Genomic DNA, 8,497 nt, shown 5'->3' with positions numbered 1-8,497 from the left:
ACTTTTCATGCTAGCATTTTTCTATTGTAATTTTATCATATTTTATTTACAAGTTGGTAAATGAAAACAAAGAAAAAAACGAATACAATGGAATTCATGGTTGTAGATGATTAATAAGTGATTTCTTTGGTAACGTTTTGGAAATGACTTGCATACCATACATTACGACCATGTAATCCCTACAGCCACCTACCTTGAAAATGCTGCTGTGAAACCTGACATAGTTATATGGAATAAGTCAGAGAGAGTTGCGACTTTGATTGAAGTGAGTGTTCCTAATGATGGAGGTCTGAACAGAGCTGAAAGAGAGAAACAGACCAAATACCAAGGTCTCATGTATGATATGAAAAAGAAACTGGAACCTAAAGGGGATATCGATCATACCAGTTATCATAGGTGCTACAGGACTTATGAAGAAGAACCTGAAGTCCCACCTAACAAATATTCCTGGTGAACCAAGTGCAAAAGAAATTCAGACAATTGCACTTAAGGGAACAGCGAGGATACTAAAAAGAGCTCTCGGTTGGTTTCAATAAAAAAGCGGGGCAATGTTGGCAGCTAGTTTGGCTGCCCCATACCCAGCATTACAATCTTCAAATTAAGAAAAATTAAAAAAAAAATTAATAAATAAGATATACTTTCTTCAGGTTTCATGACTATTCGCTACTGAATTAGTGTTGGAAAAACATGGGTATTACGAACTCCTCAGAAAAAGATAAATTTACCCGTACTGACCTTTTAAAGTTTTGTTTCTTTTTTTCCCCTTTACGGGAGAGCCAAGAAAGATCAGCAAAAGATGAACGCATGAAAGTGTGCTATACATAATAAGTGACACAATACAAAAATTACGCATTGATAAATGGGGAGGGATCAAGGTAGAGAATTTAAAAGATAGAATCTAGTTTTCAGTTGATGTAAGCGGAGACTAACCAATTAGACCGGATATATAGATTTGTGATGTATGTTTCATTGAACAGCAGGGATAATTCATGTCTGTTTTCCTTGCGATCCGTTTTTTTTTCTATAAGGTGGACCAGTGTTCGAACGTTCTGTTCGAGTAAAAAGAAAAAATACCATGAATCCTTATGCTAATTGTCAATATTCCTTATTTGGGCAATATCCAGAACTCCGGGGCCCTGTCGGTGGGGCACTAGAATACGCCGACTGCCCCCCTGCAGAGGGTAAAGGTCCCTCAATGGGGGTCTTGTAAACTATATCCAGTGGTGAGACCCCAGCTTGTGGGCTTTGGGGAGTGTGGAGCCACCCTTTAATTACCATTGCTCCCAGGTCCACTCTGACCCGGAGTGGTAGTACCTGTTAGGGTCCCAACTATGGGTTAAATAGAAACCGACGTGAAAACAAATATATTCTATTAAAAAAATTTTTCTTCAAAATCCTTGGATTCGGCATTAAATAACCCGAAAAGGGTTGCTATGCCGTAAAACAAAAACAACCAACCAACCAGAACTCCGGATTTCTGTACTAATGGGATAAATAAACTTGTTTCTCGTTGGCAAAAAAACTGTACAGCTGATTCTAGCTGATAACATCTAAATAATTTTGTTTACTCTATGTCTGTCAGTATGTCTGTTTCCGTATTTTAAAACTCTATCTCCTCTGAAACTAAAAGTCGCAGAGCACCCAAATACTTTTTTTTTTAATTTTGAAATCACGACTCTATAATAATTTATACAAAATATGGACAAATTAAAATATCATATTTAAGCGTATTTAACGCCCGGGCAAAGTCGGGCGCCTCATCCTGCCTGTATGTTTGCCTACATCTTTTTAAAAGTTGCAGAGCGGCGTTAGGGGCCTCAAATGATTGGCCATTCTTTTATAGGTTTTTAGCCGATTAAAATAGTTTATAAGGTGTAAAAAAGGGGCCACATTGAAGAAAATCGTCATACATTTTGTGCATTCATCTTAGTTTGTTTTTTTAATCAATTCATATGCGTATCACGTTGGTAATTTTGCTTTCGGTTTCGATTCTAGCTGATGGCACCCAAATCCATTTTTTTTTTTTTTTTTACTTTTGAAACCCCGTCTCTATAATAATATATACGAAATCTTGACAAATTAAACTGTCATATTTTAGCATATTTTACGACCGGGCAAAGCCGGGTGCTTCCCCTTGCTAGTCATAATTATAGACACTTATTTTACAATAAAGTATCAAATACGACGTACTTTCTCCGGATGGAGAGAGTTGATTTAAAATTAAAAATAAACTAAAGTGAATGTTTCTCATTTCGATTAATACAATACATCCTACAAACATCCCACTGATTTTGGTTATAAATCCATTGGAGGAGCGACGTTGATTTCCTTTCTTTTGTATGTGATGCTGCATTTATAAAACCTGTTCAAAATGTTATGCTTGTCATGGTTACACAAATGCCTATTTTCTAGCGAAAGGTTAAATACATTTACGTAGTTCAGTTTTGTTTAATGGTTTTGTATTTACTTCTTTGTTATATCTTTGTTATTTTTATTCATGTAATATGAATATATAAATACTGTTTTGTAATTTATGTAATATTAGTTTGGTGCAAAACAATATCGTTTTTTCAAATATGGTAATCTTAATATGATTTCTGAATTAATTCATTGACATATATAGCCCTGTTATATATCATTCTGAAGCGCGTTCTTCGCTCTATCGAATCGTATTATTCGTTACCGTTCCCAATCTCTTCATTCAGTTTTTTGCAAGCCTCTTGAGAGCATGGACAACATCCAAATCCGCACAATTTTCTTGTTTCAGTTCAAACTAAGCCGAGAAACTACCGAGGCAGCTCATGATATCAATGATGCGTTTGGCTCAGGAACCACTAACGAACCTTGTGGCACAATGGTGGTTCAAGAAATTTTGCAATGGTGACGAGAGACTCGAACATGAAGACGGTCGCGGCCGGCCGACTGCGGTTGATAACGAATATTTGAATGACTTAGTTGAAGCCGATCCTCGCAAAACCACACGAGAAGTTGCTGTTGAACTCGATGTCAACCACTCAACAGTCGTTCCCCATTTAAACAAATATAGAAGTAAAAAATGTTGGATAAATTGGTGCTGCATGAATTGAACGATAATAAAAAAAATCGTCGTTTTAAGGTGTCTTCTACGCACCTTCTGCGCAACAAAAACGACCCATTTCTCGAGCAGATTGTGACGTGTGATGAGAAATGTATCCTTTACGATAATCGACGACGTTCGACACAATGGAGAAGCCGGAGAAGCTCAACAACACTTCCCGAAGCCGAAATTTCACACACAAAAAAAAGGTTATAGTGGCTGTTAGGTTGTCTGCGGCCGGTCTCATCCATCGCAGCTTCTTGAATCCGGGTGAAACGATTAAGATGGTGAAATACTGCCGACAAATTGACGAAATGCACCAGAAGCTCCAACGTATGTGCCCGACATTGGTCAATATGAAGGGACCAATTCTCCTTCATGACAACGCTCGCTCGCATATTGCTCAACTAACCCTGCAGAAGCTGAGCGAATTGGGCTACGAGACTCTGCCTCATCCGCCATATATACAAAGACCTCTCGCCCACCGATTATCACTTTTTCAAGCATTTCAACAACTTCCTGCGCGAAAAATACTTCAAAAACAGAGATGATACCGAATCGGTATTCAATGACTTCATCGCTTCCAGAACTCCGGATTTCTATGCTAATGGGATAAATAAACTTGTTTCTCGTTGGCAAAAATGTGTCGATTCTAAAGGTTCTTATTTCGATTAATAAAGTTTATTATGAAAGGAGTTATGATCTTTTGAAGTTGAACGTCAAAAAAAAAACGACGTTATTTCTTCACCAACCTTGTATAAATTTATGACTTTGTATTTTATGCAATAATTGACAAAGTCGGGCACGGAAGGAGGCTTCACGCCAGTAACCCTATAATATATGTACGGGGTGCCTTCAATATGTTCACAGACTTTTTTGGTATGAGCAGTTTTATTGATAGTACACCAATGAAACTCTAATCCCCTTCGGAGAAATCTCTTTTTTTTTGCTGCAATACACGTGTAACATTCCAACAATTTCTAAAAGGCCTCATGGATGTCCTCTTATGTTAATATGTCAATGACCCTCGTCACATCTGTCATCTCCTAAATTGTCTCATAACGACAGTCTTTAAGGTTTTCCTAAGGCTTAGAGAATATCCAAAAACCCCAGGGAGCAAGGTTTCTACTATAGGGAGAGTGAGGACCTGTCTTGAAGCTCATCTTAGTTAAATAGTCTGTAACGAGGATGGAATTGTGAACTAATTCATTTGCGCAAATCTTTCGTATCTTCAATTCCTCGCGAACAATTGTGTGTATATTTCACACTCTGACATCGAACTGTGCACGTGTTGTCCTTATAGACACACGACAATCCTTATCTGTGTAATTCTTTATTTGGCCAATCAATTCTGGTGTTCTGACCTCCTTATTTCTCTCACATCTTTTATCATCCTTCACAGACTCTCTGCTTTCCGCGAATCTCTTATGCCACGCAATAACTGATGCTCGATTCAGGCAAGATTGCCCAAAAGCAGTCTGAAGCATTCCATACATTTCTGTGGCATTTTTTCCAAATTTAAAACAGAATTTCATTACGTATCATTCTTCTAAAGTGTCCTCACGTCCAGATTGCATTTATAAAATTCACCAGCTGTGAAAATCAGTCTTTAGTAGGGTGTATTCCAATTCCTGCTGTAACTGTTAATTTGAAGGTGAAATCATAAATATATGTCTGTGATCTCATAAGCAATAACATACTGAGTTTTCAAGAGTTTACGAACATTTTAAATGCCTGTGCAAAATTGTCTGGAAATTATTGAAGGCGCCTCGTAAAATCTTAACGTCTTTTCACTCATTTTTTTCATTCAATATTACTTTTTGTCCCTACTTTACCATGAGGTTCTTCTTACACTTCCTTGCCATTTTACGTATATATATATATATATATATATATATATATATATATATATATATATATATATATATATATATATGCTAGCAGGACCCGCTTCTCGGCGTTGCCCGAGGAGTTTGTTTCTTGATTAAGCCAAGCAAAGTAACAGACGAAGTCGAATTTCCAAACAAACAAACCGAAAAAATATATAAATACAATAAAGAAAAAACAACAAAATACACTGTAAAATTACTGAATATAAATATATTTATTTTTTCAAGAAAAGTTGCACTTTTTATTGTTTATTTACAATTATTATTTATTTTGCAACTTTTGGAATTATCATATGACAGTACTCAGCGTAGTATAAGCACCCACAACCTCCTCATGTTAAGAAGGGCTTTCGGAATAAACCCTTCCAACATCCCAATGCTAAAAACGGCTTTCGGAATGAACACTCCCAACCTCGAAAGACGTTCTTAACATAGTTATGCTGAGGATGCGTTTATACTACGCTGCGTACTGTCGTAAAAACTTTGAGTAATTTTTACGACAGTACCCAGCGTAGTATAAACACTCCCAACCTCCCCATGTTAAAAAGGGCTTTCAGAATAAAAGCTCTAACCTCAAAAGCCGTTCTTAACATAAGGCGATTGGGGCTGTTTATTCCGAAAGACGTTTAAAAATGTGGATCCTAGGGTTGTTTATACTACGATGGGTACTCTCGTAAAAAGAAAACAAACCCTCAATTCTTTAATTAAAAAAAAAGTTGTTCTTTTTTCAATAAAAGATGAATATTTTTTGGTACTTATGCACTTACGTTACCGTGATTAAATAAAATGGATAGGGTAGGGTGTTTTATAATAATACTGTACTTTTAACTAACAATTAAAAAAATGATATCGTAAAACTCAAATTTAAGTTAAAAATACTATTTTTAAAAACAGCGCGTTAGCATAAGTATATAACCAACTATTTTTATTTTATCTATCCGAAAATTGTTAGGTGAAAGTACGGCATTTGTTCAAGAAAATTATATTTTTTTTGCTTTAAAGTTGGCCCATTCTAACCTGATATATTTTTTTTATTACAGTTACTTTCAATGACGTATAACCCCAATATAAGCGGCCCACCGAAAAACTCTCGAAAACTAATCCTTCCCACTGTGAACAGGCTTAAACGTTACAATGTCCGAATATATATATATATATATATATATATATATATATATATTATTGCTTCTTTACAATGTTACAACTATATTCTCTACATTTTGGTATACACCAAATATTACTCCTAGCATTACTTGGAGTTTTTTGAAAAACTTTAACTCAGGAATACCTTCATCATGAACCAAGGACTAACGTATTTTCACTACGGACATGAGAAATGGAATCGCAAACTACACTCTGAAATTAACTGCCGTTTCAAACATTTCTCCCGAAAAAGTGAGATAATGTCCATTCATTATATTCTCGTCCCAGCTTTAACATCTTAAAAGATTTCAAAATTCCAATCACCAACCGCAACACGTTACCTTGACTCACTATGTGAACTGGATGGAGACTGTATTTCTCACAGAAGAACTTCTGTTTATTTATTAATGATTTTTAAAAAAAACTATTTCGACACTGCTTTGTAACTTACAAGGACCTAAAAACTTAGGGTAACATCTCTACTCCTCTGCCTTTAAGAACTTTCTCCCACTGTAAACTTTCCTTATTGTTGTATTTTCATTTTATTTTATTTCATTTTTTTTGACTTGGCTCTTTGCATGTCTTTATACTTATTTTTTTATCGATTTTTTTATTCTCCTATATTAAATAACTTTGTATTTCTTATACCTTTATTATTTACTATTACTCTATAATAAATATATTTCATATTGATTGATATCATACTCCTTTGTATTTTTTATCCCCTTATTCTATTATCTGTTTATCCTCTATCTTATTCACTTAATTTTTTTGTATATTGTATCCCTTATAATTTACCCTCTCACCTATATTATTTTATTATAGCATTGCCCCTAATAATTTATACTTCATTTAAATAGTGTTATAATTTCCGATATCCCTTCTATAATATACCAATTAAGCATAAGTACCCTATTTCAAGTAAACCCCTTCCATGGCTATAATCTATTAATACATATGATTAAATAAGTATCTTCTTTTAACTAACTTATATATTCTCCCCGAGAGTTTTATCACGTATATTGTACACGTATATTAAAACCACCATACCAGATATGTTATACACCTACCTTCGTTATTTGTTAAAACCTGTACCCCTGCTATATCACAGAAACCAGTTTAGTTCTCCCACATGCAAACTCAATATTTCATCTCTCAGTACACAATTATTTCGCTCCTAATGTAACTATCGCTAGACGTCGCATCCCTATTATGTTACCTAGCATCTTCTCTCCTCTTCTGATGAGAAGCATTAAGCTTCGAAATACCATGGTATAAAGAGTTTTTATTTATCCTACACCCGCAGTTGATGTTTCATCCTTATTGAATAAATTAAAAAAAATCTGTATATATATATATTTTTTTTTTTACACAGTGATCATCACTTATCAAGGCCCGGAAGCCACTCAGGGATAAGGGTTATTGCAAGTACATTAAGTTAGTGAGGAGATTTGCTGAAGTGTTTACTTAAGGGGGCGGTTCATTAGGAATTTGTTAACATTGGACTTGAAGACATCCAAGTTGTAGTCCGGAGGGAAGCAGGCAGACGGAACAGAGTTCCACAGGCGTGCAGTTCTAAGAAAGAAGCTTTGTTCATGGAATCCGCGTTTTGATTTAGGCACAGATATAGAGTGGGGGAAATTTTTCAAGACTGACGAATCCTATAGTTGGATGAAACGCAGAATATTCAGTGTAGCTTAATCGCCATATATATTTTATAAATTACTAACTAGCTCTACCTACGTATTGAGCACTTTTGAAGTAAATACTTAAAGTTTACGCATAAATCTATACTTTCGTATAGTAAATTTATGTGAATAAATGAAATAGTTATATATATATATATATATATATATATATATATATATATATATATATATATATATATATGTATTAGCAGATTTATCCGGCCTTGTCCTTTATTAAATGTAACGTTAAATTCCTTTTAAACAATGAAGTAAAAAAAAAAAAAAATCAGAAAAAACTGAGACATGTGCATGCGAGAATTAGTTTTTTTCTAAACAGTTCACTTCTTGTAAGTAAACAAATTTACTCGCGTTAAGATCCAAACTAAAATCTAAAGACAGTGAGTCAAGTACGATATACATTAGGCCAGCTTACTACGGTCTTTAAAAGTTTTTTTCAAATCTACTTATCCTTGACATAAGGGAGCTGTCATGTGAACGATTCGCGCATGCACAGTCGTGAAACAATTTACAAACAGATAAAAATCCGATGACATTCCAGGTGCCAACTTTTAAATTTTTACTCCTTAGCTGCCCCTTTTTCCGGATAAAAACCGATTAAAAAGTTTTCCCCATATCCAGACACCCTCTATACCAAATCTCAAGTTTGTAGATCGAAAATGAGTATGTAGGTTGAGAGTTAT

Source organism: Euprymna scolopes, chromosome 1 (genome assembly GCF_053919585.1).
Source record: "Euprymna scolopes isolate OS-2025 chromosome 1, ASM5391958v1, whole genome shotgun sequence".
NCBI classification, from domain to species: Eukaryota; Metazoa; Mollusca; class Cephalopoda; order Sepiida; family Sepiolidae; genus Euprymna; species Euprymna scolopes.
This window is presented reverse-complemented; position numbering follows the sequence as displayed.